Raw genomic sequence first — 18,461 nt, 5'->3', positions numbered from 1 at the left:
TACAAATGGTGCCTGAACAGGGACTTGAATGCTGGAACTAAGCAGAGTCTGTGGCGTTAACCCCCACACTTTTCTGCAAAGCTGCTTTCTAGCTGGTTGGCCCCCAGCATATACTGGTGCCTGGGGTTGTTCCTCCCCAGGGGCAAGACTTGACACTTCCCCTTGTTGAACTGCATGAGGTTCCTGTTAGCCCATTTCTCCAGCCTATTGAGGTCCCTTTGGATGGCAGCACCACCCCCTGGTGTATCAGCCGCTCCTCCCACTTCTGGGTCATCAGATAACTTGCCCCATCATCCAGATCATTAATGAAGATGTTAAACAGCACTGTACCCAGTACAGATCCTTGGGGTACACCGCTAGTTACTGGCCTCCAACTAGACTTCGTGCCACTGATCACCAGCCTCTGGGCCCGACCATTCAACCAGTTTTCAACCCACCTTACTGTCTCCTCATCCAGCCCATACATCAACAGCTTCTCTATGAGGATCTTATGGGAGACAGTGTCAAAGGCCTTACTGAAGTCCAGGTAGACAATATCTACTACTCTCCCCTCATCTACCAGGCCAGTTACTTCATTATAGAAGGTTATCAAGTTGCTCAAGCATGACTTCCCCTTGGTGAATCCATGCTGACTACTCCTGATGATTTCCTTGTCCTTCATGTGCCTGGAAATGGTTTCCAGGATTAGCTGCTCCGTCACCTTCCCAGGGATCGAGGTGAGGCTGACTGGCCTGTAGTTCTCTGGGTCCCTCCTTCTTGCCCTTTTTAAAGATAGGAGTGACATTTGATTTCCTCCACTCCTCAGGCACCTCTCCTGATCACCATGGTTGTCCACAGATACTCAATAGTGACCTCAAAATGACATTTCAAAGGTCTTAACAGGTTAAGGTTGGAGGGCAATCTATCCCCTTGCTTAATCTGTTGCCCTTATCCTCTGAGATTTGTTGATATCTTTGGTCACCTCTAACCTTGACATGTTGCAGTCTCATAATTTACTGGTCGTGTGCCATGTTCTTTATTTCTGGCTGTTTAAATAGTCATGGGTCTTTGTGAATAGAATCTTCATTTTGTGTTCACATATAAATGTGCACAAGTAAACATTTTTAATGTAGAATAAAGACTGTGATTTAAACTGTTAATATTCTTGTCCTGCTAGCTTTGGACTCAACAGCAATAGCTATTTTTCTATGCTTTGGTACGTGATTTGTAGATGACATTTAACAAGTAGAATAGGATCAGGTTTAAAATCTAGCTATTAAAATAAATTGGGTGTTTTACAACTGTTTCCAAGAGATAGTAAATATCACATTTTTATGAGCTGCTTTCTTAAACCTAATTACCCAAGGATAATTTTGTTTATAGTTTCAGTAAACATGAAACTGCTGCACATTAGTTTGGAGAGAGGAGTGAGAAAAATGAGAGAAGCAACTATGCAGACACAAAGGTCAGTGAAGAAGGAGGGGGAGGAGGTGCTCCAGGCACCGGAGCACAGATTCTCATAGTCTCACTCCTCTCTCCCAGCTGCTGTTGCGCAGTGGTTTTTTACCCTTTCTTAAATATGTTATCACAGAGGTGCTACCAATGTCACTGATTGGCTCAGCTGTTGGCCAGTGGTGGGTCTGTCTTGGAGCTGGCTGGAACTGGCTCTGTCCAACATGGGGCACCTTCTGGCATCTTCTCACAGAAGCCACCCCTGTAGCCCCCACTGCTACCAAAACCTTGCCATGTAAACCAAATACACCTGCATAAAAGCCCCTGAATGAAGTGAGCAAAGTATTTAGACCGCTATTTAAGTCCAGCTGTTAGCTGTCAAATACCGAATCCTGTACAGTAATCTTAACTGATGATTAAAGTTAACATTGTTGGTAATTTGGCACATCTAGAATTGGTTTGGGATGCCAGGATATTTTCATGTATATGTGCTTCAAACACCACATATAAAATCAATTCCCTGCCATGTTTTACAGTGACTATTTGTGACCTCTGATTTGCAAAGATATATATTCATGCATATCCATATGATATACCTGAAAACAATGTGTCAATACTAGGCATTGATCATCATTTATTGCTGTAATATTATTGGTTCTGCAGCATTATCAAGACATAGTGTAGAAGCAAAGTTTGCATATTTGATATTTTTGGGAGCCCCGAAACAACTCATCTGTAATATTATAGGACTATGCTACATTCTCTGAACTAAGAAAGCTAAAATGTACTGAAATTGTCATTTACTTCAGTATTGTTACATTTAAATTGTTACACTGCTATTTTCTGATTAGGAGTTTTATGCCTAGAATTTTTTTAAACGGAAGACTAATCTCTGAATAAAATTTGTCTAGCAAATGACATTAATAGAAAGTTAGGAACAAGTGTAAGTCTTTGAGGATGTTTTATGTAATAGTTTATATGTCCAGTACAGACCAATGACATGCTCTCTAGGGCTAAATGCCATTAATCCATTGTACTGGTTTTGGCTAGGACAGAGTTAATTTTCTTCATAGTAGCTTGTATGGTGCTATGTTTTGGATTTGTGATGAAAATAGTGTTAATAACACACTGTTTTAGTTATTACTGAACAGTGCTTATGCAAGAGTCAAGATCTTTTCTGCTTCTCACACTGCCCTGCCAGCAAGTAGGCTGGGGGCGCACAAGAAGTTGGGAGGGGACACATCTGGGACAGCTGACCCCAACTGACCAAAGGAATATTCCATACCATATGGCGTCATGCTCAGCATATAAAGCTGGGGGAAGAAGAAGGAGGTGGGGGATGTTCGGAATGGTGGCATTTGTCTTCCCAAGTAACTGTTATACATGATGGAGCCCTGCTTTCCTGGAGATGGCTGAACACCTGCCTGCCCATGGGAAGTAGTGAATGAATTCCTTGTTTTGCTTTGCTTGCGTGCGCAGCTTTTGCTTTGCCTATTAAACTGTCTTTATCTCAACCCACGAGTTTTCTCACTTTTACCCTTCTGATTCTCTCCCCTATCCTGCTAGGAGGGGAGCGAGCAAGTGGCTGTGTAGTGCTTAGCTGCCATCTGAGGTTAAACCACGACATCCATTTACAGCTGATCATTACAATGAAGAGAACTTACCAGTGAAAGAGCTGATCATATGTTAAGGAGAACTTGTGTGCTTCCATGTACTGTTCTAATTTTATATTTTTAAAATGTGCTCAGTGCCTTTGCAAGTGTTTAAGTCAAACTTTTTTTTATTATTTACAAAGAGTTTGGTAGCAGTCAGCAGTTCTGAATCTTTATGCAGGTGTTCAACATACTGATTGTTTTGCCACACTTAGTTCCACATCACCGAGCTTAGAAGGCAGATGTGGCACAGCTCTATACTGACCTATTGGTCATGATCACTCCTACCTCATTCTGAGTTTTTCTCATTCTAATTTACATGCACAAGTAGTGGTGTTCTGCAGCAATAAATGAAGATTTTAAATACAGAAATATGAAGGCAGTTAATATATTTTTTTAACACAGATTATAGTTGCCACTAGGTGTAGATAAATGAATTATAATGCAATAGAGTCAATTGAAAAAGCATATTGTCTTTTAAAGAGTTGACATATGAAATAAAAGAAAACAGGAACTTACTGTTAAATCTGAAATATGTATGGCAAGTGTATGTTCTGCCTAAAGAACGTACCTTGGCTTTAAATATGTAAAGAGAGGAGAAAGCCTGACTTGATGATTATGCAATCAAAATGTCAGATTATTTGAAATAAACTGTTATTATAGAGTCAGGTATGACTCCATTTATGAATTTATATATTTCACTGTATGATAGATTTTTTTTTCTTAAAGACCACATTTCCCTGAAATAAACTGTGCAGACTGGGAATAGCACAGACATTTGAAGTTCATTGAAAATATAGGAGGACATCATGTTTCCTGTTCTTGTGTTAAACTTAGCATATTGATTTGTATTGCACAGCTTGCAGCATAGAAATATGACATACAGATATGGCAAGGTAAGCTAACCATGTGAATTTGTTCAATACTGCGGGATTAGCAGGACTCAGAACTGTGCAAATACAGAGACTTGGCTTCTGTAAGTCTTTATGACTTAATTAAAATTACAAGTTTTTATTTTATTGGCTATAAATACATAAGCACAAATAATCTGCAGAATCTATCGCTTTATATGATTTCTTATTTTCACAAAGTAAACACTCTAACTTAGCCAGAGTACCTAAACAAGCAGAACTGGAATTAAAGTTAAGGATCAAATATGTAAAGATAAAAATTCAACAAATGTAGTTAGCTACTGTTTTTTAGATTAGTACATAAAATTCAGAAAGGGTATGCATCAGTGTACAAGGGAAGAGCTACGGATGTCATCTATCTGGACTTCTGTAAGGCCTTTGATACAGTCCCTCATAATATTCTTGCTGCTAAATTGGAGAGAGATGGATTTGATGGATGGACTGTTAGATGGATAAGGAACTGGCTGGATGGCCACATCCAAAGAGTTGCAGTCAATGGCTCAATGTCCAAGTGTAAACAATGAGTGGTGTCCCTCCCTCAAGGGTCCATACTGGGACCAATACTATTTAATATCTTCATCAACAACATAGACTGTGGGACTGAGTAAACCCTCAGCAAGTTTGAGGATGACACCAAACTGAGTGGTGCAGTTGATTTGCTAGAGGGAAGGGATGCCATCCAGAGGGACCTTGACAGGCCCATGGGAACCTCCTGAAGTTCAACAAGGCCAAGTGCAAGGTCCTGCACCTGGGATGGGGCAACCCCCAGTATCAATACAGACTGGGGGATGAATGGATTGAGAGTAGCCCTGAGGAGAAGGACTTGGGGATACTGGTGGATGAAAAATTGGATAATGAGCCAGCAATGTGTGCTTGCAGCCCAGAAAGCCAATTGTATCCTGGGCTGCATCAAAAGAAGCGTGGCCAGCAGGTCAAGGGAGGTGATTCTCCCCCTCTACCATAGTTGACCAAGGGAAGCCAGTAGATGGGGTTTTTTTGGATTTTAGCAAAGCTTTTGATGTTGTCTCTCACAGTATCCTTCTGGACAAAATGTCCAGCATACAGCTAGACAAGCCCATGATACATTGGGTGAGCAATTGGCTGACGGTGGGCTCAAAGGGTTATAGTAAATGGGGTTACATCAGGCTGGCGGCCAGTCACCAGTCGGGTTCCCCGGGGCTCAATTTTAGGGCCAGTGCTCTTTAATGTTTTTATAAACGATCTGGACGCAGGAATTGAATGTACCTTAAGTAAGCTTTCTGATGATACTAAACTAGGAGGAGCTGTGGACTCCCTCGAGGGTAGAGAGGCCTTACAGAGAGATTTGGATAGACTAGAGAGCTGGGCAATCACCAACCGTGTGAAATTTAGCAAGAGCAAGTGCCGGATCCTCCACCTGGGACGGGGTAATCCTGGTTATACATACAAATTGGGGGACGAGAGGCTGGAGAGCAGCCCCGCGGAAAGAGGTTTGGGGGTTTGGGTTGATGGCAGGTTGAATATGAGTCAACAGTTTGCCCTGGCAGCCAAAAGGGCCAGCTGTGTCCTGGGGTGCATCGAGCACAGCATAGCTCGCCAGTCGAGGGAGGTGATTGTCCCACTCTACACTGCACTGGTGCGGCCCCACCTCAAGTACTGTGTGCAGTTTGGGGCGCCTCAATATAAGAAGGACATCAAACTATTAGAGTGTGTCCAGAGGAGGGCGACCAAGATGGTGAAAGGCCTCGAGGGCAAGACTCATGAGGAGCGGCTGAGGTCACTTGGTTTGTTCAGCTTGGAGAAGAGAAGGCTGAGGGGTGACCTCATTGCAGTCTACAACTTCCTCAAGGGGGGCAGCGGAGGGGGAGGTGCTGATCTCCTCTCTGGTGACCAGCGATAGGACACGAGGAAATGGAATGAAGCTGCGTCAGGGGAAGTTCAGATTGGACCTTAGGAAAAGGTTCTTCACTGAGAGGGTGGTCGGTCCCTGGAACAGGCTCCCCAGGGAAGTGGTCACGGCACCAAGCCTGTCAGAGTTCAAGGGGCGTCTGGACGACGCTCTTAGTCATATGGTTTAGTTTTAGGTAGTCCTGCGAGGAGCAGGGAGTTGGACTCGATGATCCTTATGGGTCCCCTCCTACTTGAGATATTCTATGATTCTGTGATTCTACTCCTCTCTTGTGAGACACCACCTGGAGTACTGCATACAGCTCTGGGATCCCCAGCACAAGAAAGACGTGGACCTGTTAGAGTGGGTCCAGAGGAGGGCCATGAAAATGATCAGGGGGATGGAACACCTCTCCTATGAAGAAAGGCTGAGAGAGTTGGGGTTGTTTAGCCTGGAGAAGAGAAGGGTCTGGGGAGACCTTATTGTGGCCTTTCAATACTTAAAGGGGGCTTATAAGAAAGACAGACAGACATTTTACCAGGGCCTGTAGTGACAGGACAAGGGGCAACAGTTTTAAACTGAAAGAGGGTAGATTTAGATTGGACATAAGGAAGAAATTCTTTACAATGAGGATGGTGAGACTGGAAGTGTCTTACCCAGAGAAGTTGTGGATACCCCATTGTGCTGGTTTTGGCTGGGATAGAGTTAATTTTCTTCATAGAAGCTAGTATAGGGCTATGTTTTGGATTTGTGCTGGAAACAGTGCTGATAATACAGGGATGTTTTAGTTACTGCTGAGCAGGGCTTACACAGAGTCAAGGCCTTTTCTGCTTCTCACACCACCCCACCAGTGAGTAGGCTGGGGGTGCACAGGAAGTTGGGAGGGGACATGGCTGGGACAGCTGACCCCAACTGACCAAAGGGATATTCCACACCATATGATGTCATGCTCAGCAATAAAAGCTGGGGGAAGAAGAAGAAAGTAGGGGACATTCGGAGTCATGGCCTTTGTCTTCCCAAGTAACCATTACGCGTGATGGAGCCCTGCTTTCCTGGAGATGGCTGAACACCTGCCTGTTGTAGTGAATGAATTCCTTGTTTTGCTTTGCTTGTGCGCACAGCTTTTGTTTTGCCTATTAAACTGTCTTTATCTCAACCCACAAGTTTTCTCACTTTTACTCTTCCGATTCTCTCCCCCATCCCACCGGGAGGGAGGGAGGGAGGGAGGGAGCGAGCGGCTGTGTAGTGCTTAGTTGCCAGCTGGGGTTAAACCATGACACCCATCATTGGAAGTGTTCAGGGTCAGGTTGGATGGGACTTTGAGCAACCTGATCTAGTGAAAGATGTCCCTGCCCATGGCAGTGAGGTTGGACTAGATGATATTCAAAGATCCCTTCCAAGCCAAACCATTCTATGATTCTATAATTCTATGAAAACTGATTTTAGCTATAATCAGCTTCTTAACCTTGTGAGAACTAATGTAAACACCACTTACCAGTGATTAATTACGTTTGCTCTGTTACATACAGCAAAGTGCAAAGCTAAAAGTGTACAACTACAATAACACGTTGTGACCAGATTATTCAAGGGCATTGCAGCCATCTGAGTTTTATCTGCACTCTTTGACTTCTTTTTTAAAAATTTAAATTGGATTATGAGCAGTGAGCATCAGTTCATCACTTTTAAGCCTCATTCCTCTGTCATACTGCTGTCTCATCTTCAATTCCACTTAAATACAGCAGGAGAGAGTAAGTGTTGATTGGACTGATATAGTCTTGGATTTGTTATTTTTTAACTATTTCAGATTAACTTTATCCTAATTGTTTATCTGTAATAAATCATACCTGTTCCCTTCCTCTATGATGAGCATCTTCCAGAAAGTTTTGTAAACCCTTCTGGTCAATATATAATTTCCTTATCAGACACCAGTCTCTAGGTGGGATAAATGGGATACATTTTTTTTTTTTCATATTATGCATATACATATTAGGCAAGAACCAAAAAGCTGAGATCCAAAACTGACTCTCTGCAAAACCCATGTGTCCTAATTTCCAGTGTGCTTTGGTTCATACACTCCCTGTAGTTTACCAGAAAATTTGCATTTCCATGAACTTCAAAACTTTTAGGAGACTTCTAAGACCATGATGTTTCAGTGTATTTTAAGTGTCCCTCATCTATGCTGATCCATGATGTTTATGTAAGGGAGCCTTGATCTACTTGTACTCTTATATGCTTGCTACTTGGAGGTAGCAAGTTGCCTCTTTCTGGATCTTCTACTTTGTAGAAAGTACACTTATCTTACTCTTTCTATATCCCAGAATTTTTTGTAAGCAGTACCTCTACTTATTAACATTCTTCTCCTTTAATCTGTTCAGAGATGCATCCATAATGAATTATAATTATGAACAGGAACACTAATACAGGTGTTGTGGGGGCGGCCTCATGCTGCCTGCATGCTTGACCAATTTGTCACAGGGCAGCCATGGATCTGGAACACGAGGATCAATTTGAATACTTTTAATGCCTTTTGCCTGCACACTTCCCACCAAATTTCATCATGGTGTGTTGTGACAGTCAATAGATTAGCAGGGGTGTGGTTATGCCAGGGAAATAGATGAGCCCTTGCTTAATTCAGATACTTATTTTATTAACTAAGATTAATAAAAGAATAATAACTAAAGTTAGTAAAGCAATAATACTAAACAAAACACTTTATACAAGAACAATAATAAATAATAACAAAACACATGTGCATGTGCGCACACACATCTTGCTCACACGTGACCCATTGTGTGTATATCTACAGCCTAGGCCATGGCTACTCCAGGCAACTGATGATCCCGCACGCCAATCCAAACAGGGGCAGGGCACCTGGGCTTGCTCACATCACTAATATGGATGGGGTTATGCAGACCACGGTCTAAGTCAGGGTACAGCATGCATCTTTCTTTGTGCCAGGCCCAGCAATGAGGACGAGGTTCCAGTGCTTCCTCTTTGACACGGGAGTTGGCTTTACTGGTGGCTGTTCCACAGGTGTCTTTGGAGAATCTTCCTCCCCACCAGGTATGCTTTACCATGCTACGTAGGTTGCCCAGTCAAATATTACTTTTGATTATACCATCTAATCATTATCCCTTTCTTCTACCATTGAAGATTACTTCCTCAGGTTACATTAGAAAAAAGAAATTGTATGATCTCTGGAAGCAAGGTCAGGCTTCACAGGAAGATTACAGAGCCGTGGTTTGCATATGCAGGGAGAAAACATATAAGGCCAAAGCAAAATTAGAGCTGAAACTGGCCAGTGTTGTGTCACACAACAAGAAAGACTTTTACGTTACTAGCAAGAGGAGGTCCAAGGAAAACATTTGACAGATGGTTACCTGGATGCTGAAATTGTAAGGGACCAGCTGTATCCGTTGAATGTTCACAAGTCCATGGGGCCTGATGGGATTCATCCCAGAGTACTGAAGGAGTTAGCGAGTGTTACGGCAGGACCCCTCTCGATCATCTACCAAAGGTCTTGGGAGTCTGGGGAGGTCCCTGCTGACTGGAAGCTAGCCAACGTTATTCCAATTTATAAGAAGGGTGTGAGGAAACTACCCAGGAAACTACAGACCTGTTAGTCTAGCCTCATTTCCTGGAAAACTTATGGAGAAGATCATACTGGGTGCTCTTGAAAGGCATTTAAGGGACAATGCAATCGTCAGGCACAGTCAACATGGGTTCACAAAGGGAAAGTCCTGCCTAACTAATTTGATATCCTTCTACAATAAGGTCACCCGCCTAGTGGATGAAGGGAAGGCGGTGGATGTAGTTTTTTCTGGATTTTAGTAAGGCTTTTGATACAGTCCCTCACAGCATCCTTCTGGACAAGTTGTCCAACTGTGAGATGAGCAGGTACATGGTGCGCTGGGTGAAGAACTGGCTGAAGGGCAGGGCTCAAAGGGTTGTAGTGAATGGGGCTACATCTGGCTGGTGACCAGTCACCAGCCGTGTTCCTCAGGGCTCAATTCTAGGGCCAATTCTGTTCAATATTTTGATCAATGATCTGGATGCAGGACTTGAATGCACCCTTAGCAAGTTCGCTGATGATACCAAACTGGGAGGTGCTGTTGACTCTCTTGAGGGACAGGAGGCCTTGCAGAGGGATCTGGACAGATTGGAGCATTGGGCAATCATTAATAGGATGAAATTTAACAAGTCCAAATGCTGGATTCTGCACCTGGGACAGAGTAATGCCGGGCACAAGTATAAATTGGGAGAGGAGCGGCTGGAGGGCAGCCCTGCAGAAAGGGATCTGGGGGTGCAGGTTGGCAGCAGGCTCAACAGGAGTCAGCAGTGTGCCCTGGCAGCCAAGAGGGCAAACCGCATCCTGGGGGTGCATCAAACACACTATAACCAGCCAGTCAAAAGAGGCGATTATCCCCCTGTATTCAGCGTTGGTGCAGCCTCACCTTGAGTACCGTGTGCAGTTCTGGGCCCCACAATTTAAGAAGGCTGTTAAGGTACTTGAATGTGCCCAGAGGAGGGCAACAAAGCTGGTGAAAGGGCTGGAAGGCATGTCCTATGAGGAGTGGCTAAGGACTCTGGGGTTGTCTAGTTTGGAGAAAAGGAGGCTGAGGGGCGACCTCATTGCTCTCTACAGCTTCCTGAGGAGGGCAAGTGGAGAGGGAGGTGCTGATCTCTTCTCCCTGGTATCCAGCGACAGGACGCGTGGGAATGGTTCAAAGCTGCGCCAGGGGAGGTTTAGACTGGACATTAGGAAGCATTTCTTTACTGAGAGGGTGGTCAAACACTGGAACAGGCTTCCTAGAGAGGTGGTCGATGCCCCATGCCTGTCCGTGTTTAAGAGGCATTTGGACAATGCCCTTAATAACATGCTTTAACTTTTAGTCAGCCCTGAATTGCTCAGGCAGTTGGACTAGATGATCATTGTAGGTCCCTTCCAACTGCTCTTTTCTTTTCTGTTCTTTTCTGTTCTACACTAATCTCCAGTACTAATCTCCAGGCAGAGTTGTTTACCTCTTCATTTTGCTTTTTGGTCACTACAGTCCCTAAACTACAAATGTTTACTTCCTTCTGCCAGTCATGCTCAAGGTCAGAATTATTTTCCTTTTCTTAAAGCCAGTAGCTATAAAGTTTACTGTATACATATTTGTCTCTGGCAAGGTTATAGTTTGTTGAGACAAAACTGGGCAGGCTGCTAGCTTTTGAGTGTCAGAGAGCGAGCAGATTCACTTAGCTGACTTTACTAAAACTCCAGCACGATGGTGAGTGGATCCTCGAGATCTGGACTGGAAAGTGAAATAGCTGGTCAACTTCTGAATATGTTAGGGATTCAGTCTTCATTTCAGACTTGTTTTTCTCCAGGAAAGGGATATGCATAAAGAAACTGAGAGGCTGACTGTGACCCCTTCACGTTTCTTGCAAACCTTTTAGAGTTTCAGCTTTTAACTGTACAAATAATCTTATGTTCTGGTGGCTCTTCAAAATCTGCCGATTTTCATGCGTAACTGGATAACTTCTGACCATGCTACATTCTAAATATGCATTTCCTGCAGGAGAAGTGCAAAGGAGGTACTGCTACCATAAAGATAACCCCATCTATTGATTGCAAATATTTTCTAAGGTTTCACATGGACTGTGTTTTGCTTATATAACTGTCATGTAACTCTTTTTCCAATCTACTCTCTAACCATCACTGTCCCCTTGGTTTGATCCATAGTAGAATGAAAAAACTAATTTTAGATATTTGTAGTAATATCACCATGACATTGGTTACATTTTCTGAATTGATAGAATGCTTTGTCTCTAACATAACGAGATGTCATCATTCTGAAGCAACAAGATATTTTTTTGTCTTTTTCTCCACATTAAAAAAAAGTAGGATCAGACACTCTGTTCTGGTCCAGCTGTCAAATTCAGGAGGAAAAGATTGCTGAAACAGGTCTGCAAAATCCACCAGTCTCTACATTTAGGACTAGATGTCCTCATGCCTTCTTATTTCCTCAACTCATTCCAATTACAAGGAGGTTTTATACAGTTTCTGCCACATGATTATCTGCTTTACTCCAGAATTATTATCTAGGGATTGTTTGTATTTGGCTAATTGTGTAGGGTAGTATAAAACAATGAATAGCAGTAAAGAAACAGAATTAGAAAAGTGTTTTATTCCTCCAGAAGGAAACTTTGGGGCACCCTGTTCAATAGTTTGCTTAGAATCATAGAATCATAGAATCATTGAGGTTGGAAAAGACCTCTAAGATCATCGAGTCCAACCGTCAACCCAAAACCACCATGCCCACTAAACCATGTCCCTAAGGTTCTGGAGCACACGGCACAGGCGCTCAGAAGCAAAGAAAGGTAGTGCTTCTGTTTGTTAGTCGCACTGCTGCATCAGTACTACTTGTGCCTTGACAAGTAGTCCCTCTTTGAGGGACAGCCTTTCTTCCTTCCTATCAATTGCCATAAAACATGAAAGTGCTACTGCTTCTGACTGCTAGAAGATACTGCATGTGATAAACTATTATGATTACAGAAATAATATATTTTAATTCTGAACTAGTAGAAGTGGGACCCTAAAGAAGAGGACTGTAGCTTGTATAGAGATGAATTTATTAGAGTTTTCACAAAACGGATCATAGGAGCTGGAGCCAAATGATAGTTCCTTTTTTCTCCCAGAGAATAAATTTCTAGCCTTTTCAGCAGCAGATAGAGAATGATGCATTCTTGCGGAAAAGACAAACCTTTTGCTGAAATGTCTAAATAAGCCTATAGCTTGCAATACAGACTTCATTTTTTTTAAAGATATAATAAAGACTATACAATACTGTCGTGGTTTAACCTCAGTTGGCAACTGAGCACCACGCAGCTGCTCGCTCACTCTCCCCTGCCCCTGGTGGGATGGGGGAGAGAATTGGAAGAGTAAAAGTGAGAAAACTCGTGGGTTGAGATAAAGACAGTGTAATAATTGAAATAGAATAAAATCCGAAGAAGAAGAATATACAAAGCAAGTGATGCACAGTGCAATTGCTCACCACCCGCCGACCAATGCCCAGCCAGTCCCCGAGCAGCGGCCCCCCCGGCCAGCTTTCCCCAGTTTATGTACTGAGCATGACGTCACATGGTATGGAATGTTTCTTTGGCCAGTTTGCCTGTGCCCCCTCCCAGCTTCTTGTGCACCTCCAGCCTTCTCAGTCGGTAGAGCATGGGAAGCTGAAAAGTCCTTGACTAGTGTAAGCACTACTTAGCAACAACTAAAACATCAGTGTGTGATCAACGTTATTCTCATACAAAATGCAAAACACAGCACTGTGCTAGCTACTAGGAAGAAAATTAACTCTATCCCAACTGAAACCAGGACAAATACAATCAGGCAAAGCTGCTTAAATAATGTAATATAGAAATATTTTTTAATATTTGCAAAAATAATGCATGGATAAAAATTTTTAGTTTTGATTTCTGACATATGTATATTGAGTAATATTATTTATTGGTTTTGGCAGGATACAGAGAACTGACAGTTATTGATAACAATGTTCTCCCCAATTTGATGTATAATAGTAAAAGTAGGTCTGTTAGAAAGTACTAACCAGAAAGATACTATCCATTGTCATTGTTTCTAATGTCTACAAGGTCCCCAGTCAGGGAATAAAACAAATATCATATTGCTTAGGTGGCCAATCACATGCTGCAAATAACAACTAAGTCTTATTACAATGTTTATGAAGAATCTATTTATTAATTAATTTAAATACATACATACAGCTGTACTGGGTCTGGCTGGGATGGAGTTAACTTCCTTTGTACCAGCCCATATGGTGCTGTGCTTTGGATTCGTGGCTGAAACAGTGTTGATAACACACCAAAGTTTTGGCTATTACTGAACAGTGCTTGCACAGCATCAAGGCTTTCTTTTTTTCCCCCCACTCTGCCTCCTTGCCCCAGCAAGTAGGCTGTGAGTGGGCAAGAGGTTGGGAGGGGACACAGGTGACCTGAAATGAGCAAAGGGCTATTCCATACCATATAACATCATGCTCAGCAATAAAACTAGGGTAGCAGAAGAAGGAGGTGGGGGTTTTTTTGTCTTCCAAGGTGGCTGTTGCTTGGAGACTGGCTGAGCATCAGTCTGCTTGTGGGAGGTGATGAATGATTGCCTTTGCATAATTTGTTTTTTCCCCCACTTTCTTTCACCTATTAAATCATAGAATCATAGAATAGTTTGGGTTGGAAGGGACCTCTAAAGGTCATCTAGTCCAACCCCCCTGCAACGAGCAGGGACATCTTCAACTAGATCAGGTTGCTCAGAGCCCCGTCCAGCCTGACCTTGAATGTTTCCAGGGATGGGGCATCCACCACCTCTCTGGGCAACCTGTTCCAGTGTTTCACCACCCTCAGCGGAAAAAATGTCTTCCTTATATCTAGTCTAAATCTACCCCCCTTTAGTTTAAAGCCATTACCCCTTGTCCTGTCGCAACAGGCCCTGCTAAAAAGTCTGCTGCCATCTTTTTAATAAGCCCCCTTTAAGTACTGATAGGCTGCAATGAGGTCTCCCCAAAGCCTTCTCGTCTCCAGGCTGAACAACCCCAACTCTCTCAGCCTTTCCTCATAGGAGAGGTGTTCCATCCCCCTGATTATTTTTGTGGCCCTCCTCTGGACCCGCTCCAACAGGTCTGTGTCTTTCTTATGCTGAGGGCTCCAGAGCTGGATGCAGTACTCCAGGTGGGGTCTCACCAGAGCAGAGTAGAGGGGCAGAATCACCTCCCTCGACCTGCTGGCCACGCTTCTTTTGATGCAGCCCAGGATACGGTTGGCCTTCTGGGCTGCGAGCGCACATTGCTGGCTCATGTCCAGCTTTTCCTCCACCAGTACCCCCAAGTCCTTCTCGGCAGGGCTGCTCTCAATCCCTTCATCCCCCAGCCTGTACTGATACCGGGGGTTGCCCCGACCCAGGTGCAGGACCTTGCACTTGGCCTTGTTGAACCTCATGAGGTTCACACGGGCCCACTTCTTGAGCTTGTCCAGGTCCCTCTGGATGGCATCCCATCCCTCTGGCGTGTCGACCGCACCACTCAGCTTGGTGTCATCTGCAAACTTGCTGAGGGTGCACTCGATCCCACTATGTCATTGATGAAGATATTAAACAGTACCGGTCCCAATACGGACCCCTGCAGGATGCCACTCGTCACCAACCTCCATCTGGACATTGAGCCGTTGACCACTACCCTCTGGATGCGACCATCTAACCAATTCCTCACCCACCGGACAGTCCACCCATCAAATCCATATGTCTCCAGTTTAGAGAGAAGGATGTTGTGGGGGACCGTGTCAAAGGCCTTACAGAGGTCCAGACAGACGACATCTGTAGCCCTTCCCGTGTCCACTGATGTAGTCGCTCCATCCTAGAAGGCCACTAGGTTAGTCAGGCAGGACTTGCCCTTGGTGAAGCCATGCTGGCTGTCTCGAATCACCTCCCTGTCCTCCACGTGCCTTAGCATAGCTTCCAGGAGGATCTGTTCCATGATCTTCCCAGGCACAGAGGTGAGACTGACTGGCCTGTAGTTCCCCAGGTCTTCCTTTTTTCCCTTTTTAAAAATGGGGGTTATGTTTCCCCTTTTCCAGTCAGTGGGAACTTCACCGGACTGCCACCACTTCTCAAATACGATGGATAGTGGCTTAGCAACTTCATCCGCCAGTTCCTTCAGGACCTGCAGATGGATCTCATCGGGTCCCATGGACTTGTGCACCTTCAGGTGCCTTAGATGGTCTCGAACCTGATCTTCTCCCACAGTGGGCGGCTCTTCATTCTCCCAGTCCCTGCCTTTGCCTTCTGTGGCTTGGGTGGTGAGGCTCGAGCACTTGCCAGTGAAGACCGAGGCAAAAAAGTCATTGAGTACCTCCGCCTTCTCCGTATCCCGGGTAACCAGGTCTCCTGTTTCATTCTGGAGAGGGCCCACATTTTCCCTCGTCTTCCTTTTATCCCCGACGTACCTATAGTGTGGGGGTGAAAAGCGGCACGGACTCCGGCAGGCACGGCAACCAAAGACCTTTATTGCTTTTTGTTAGCATCTTTTATAGCAAGCAGAAGTACACACGCGCTACCTGCAGCTTGCAGATAGGTTATAGCCTTGTGTTCACGCGCATCTATGCTCTAGCAGATTGGCCCGTTCTTCCTGATCATGCGAAATGCCTTCATGGTCTTTATCTTGTTTTTCTCCTTCCAGCTGCACATTCCTTTCTCCGTTGTTTTCTGCTTAAGTGCCTTGTCATGCCAGGTGGTACAGTGTTTGCTCATTAAAATCAAACTCAGGAATGTCCGTTAGTGAGATTCCCATCCCCACACCTCCCCCTTTTTGTTTTACTAGAAACACTGCTGAAACAGATCTTTCAATCATTTTTCACATACCTTGTAACAGACACAGCACACAAACCAGGATGCAAAGGAACACTACTACGCATATCCCTCCTAGCTTGGCTAGTCCTTTTAACCAGCCACTTAGACCCCATTTCCCGAATAATTTATCCAACCAGTCCCAGGGGTCTTCCACTCTTAGTTTCTGTACTCTTTCCTTTAACATCTGAATGCTGCGGTGAATTGATTCCGAATGATCAGATAGGTTCATACAACACATTCCCTCCAACTCTTCACACCCATGGTCTTGCACTAAAAGCAAAAAATCTATCGCTGCTCTATTTTGCAAAGTAGCATGTCGTATAGAATCTACATCCATTAGTAATCCTGTTAGTGCTTCAGAGGTTGCATTTGCCCCTGTACTCGGCACTGGTGAGGCCGCACCTCGAATACTGTGTTCAGTTTTGGGCCCCTCACTACAAGAAGGACGTCGAGGTGCTGGAGCGTGTCCAGAGAAGGGCAACGAGGCTGGTGAGGGGTCTGGAGAACAAGTCTTATGAGGAGCGGCTGAGGGAACTGGGGTTGTTCAGCCTGGAGAAAAGGAGGCTGAGGGGAGACCTCATCGCTCTCTACAACTACCTGAAAGGAGGTTGTAGCGAGGTGGGTGTTGGTCTTTTCTCCCAAGTAACAAGCGATAGGACGAGAGGAAATGGCCTCAAGTTGCGGCAGGGGAGGTTTAGATTGGATGTAAGGAAAAATTTCTTTACTGAAAGAGTGGTTAAACATTGGAACAGGCTGCCCAGGGAAGTGGTGGAGTCCCCATCCCTGGAGGTATTTAAAAGACGTGTAGATGAGGCGCTTAGGGACATGGTTTAGTGGGCATGGTGGTGTTGGGTTGACGGTTGGACTCGATGATCTTAGAGGTCTTTTCCAACCTCAATGATTCTATGATTCTATGATTCTATGATTTGATTGTTTCGCTAGCCAACATCCTAATTTATTTAATGTGACCAAACTCTTTGCTGCTGCGACACCTGGAGCCAAGATTGCAACCGCAGCTATAGTGTTCCGGTTCCATAGGTCGACAGCATCATCACATTGTGAAGTGTAGGCATGTGCTCTGCACTTACTGCGCGTTTTAGGGGTGCCCCTTCTGTGGTCTAGGATCATAGATGTGTTTGGCATTAGTAGAGTTAATCTTCCCAACGAACACGGCCCACCTTTAATATGAGAGGGAATGCCAGGCCAGACTCGGGAAACATTGGCCCCTGAATAATTGAAAATAATTGAAATACAAACACCAATCTATTTTTATGGACCCTAATAGCTCGAGTTCCTGAGGTTCTATTGGCAAGTGATTAAGATGTGGTAGGCATCCATCCCAATTGTCAGTGGCGTGTCGTCCCCCCCCCGCAGGCCTCCTTGAAAGGGCTAGTCAGGCCCAAGTCCCAATTATCTAAAGGAAGCCCCACTAGGCAGGTAGAAAAGGGGTTGCCGGGGGAAGATATCGACAGGCAGATGGAATCTTGTCCTGTCTGATTGGCCAGTTACCCAAACATTTTCCTTCGGCTGTGAGGGTACCCATAACGCAGCAACCGCACACAGTGATACTAGCCACAAGACACACCCCCCATACTGGCGTCATGGTTTACATTCTCTTTTTGTTCCGTTTCCACCCAAATCGTTTGTCACACTGTCGTTTGGTACTTTCCCAGTCCGTTTCCCACACAGCCCACAGCTGGGGGACACAATGTGATCTCCCACACACTAGCTGTAGAATCTGTGGTTCGGCGCTCCCGGTGGTATGCCCTTTACAACTTGTGCACCTTCCTGCCCGGAACTGAGAGTGACAATACCAGTTTCTTTTGCAATTATCGCATTTACACAAAGTCCATGCGTGATGTGTTGATCCGGGACACTGGAGGCAGGGAATTCCTGTCACCTCTTGATATTCAGTTGACTGTTCTCCGCCGCCTGGTGTTCCCAGTCCATGGCTAATGGCAACCCACTTGGTCCCCTATATACCCCGGCACGGCCTGGCCCACTAGGTGGTTCCCCGAATATCGAATGAGATACTTTGTGTAAGTCCCAGTAATCTACTTCAAACCATTGATGCATCTGTGGGCTCCTTGGGCTCCTTGTCCAGATACGGTCGAACGCAGCGGGCAGGTATCCACCGGGGTCCACGATCTGTGGAAACACAAGCATATCCTCTCCCCCATGTTATAAGATCATAAGGGCCTTCCCAT

This window comes from Aptenodytes patagonicus, chromosome W (assembly GCF_965638725.1).
Source record: "Aptenodytes patagonicus chromosome W, bAptPat1.pri.cur, whole genome shotgun sequence".
NCBI lineage: Eukaryota > Metazoa > Chordata > Aves > Sphenisciformes > Spheniscidae > Aptenodytes > Aptenodytes patagonicus.
Note: the sequence above shows the minus strand (reverse complement) of the source record.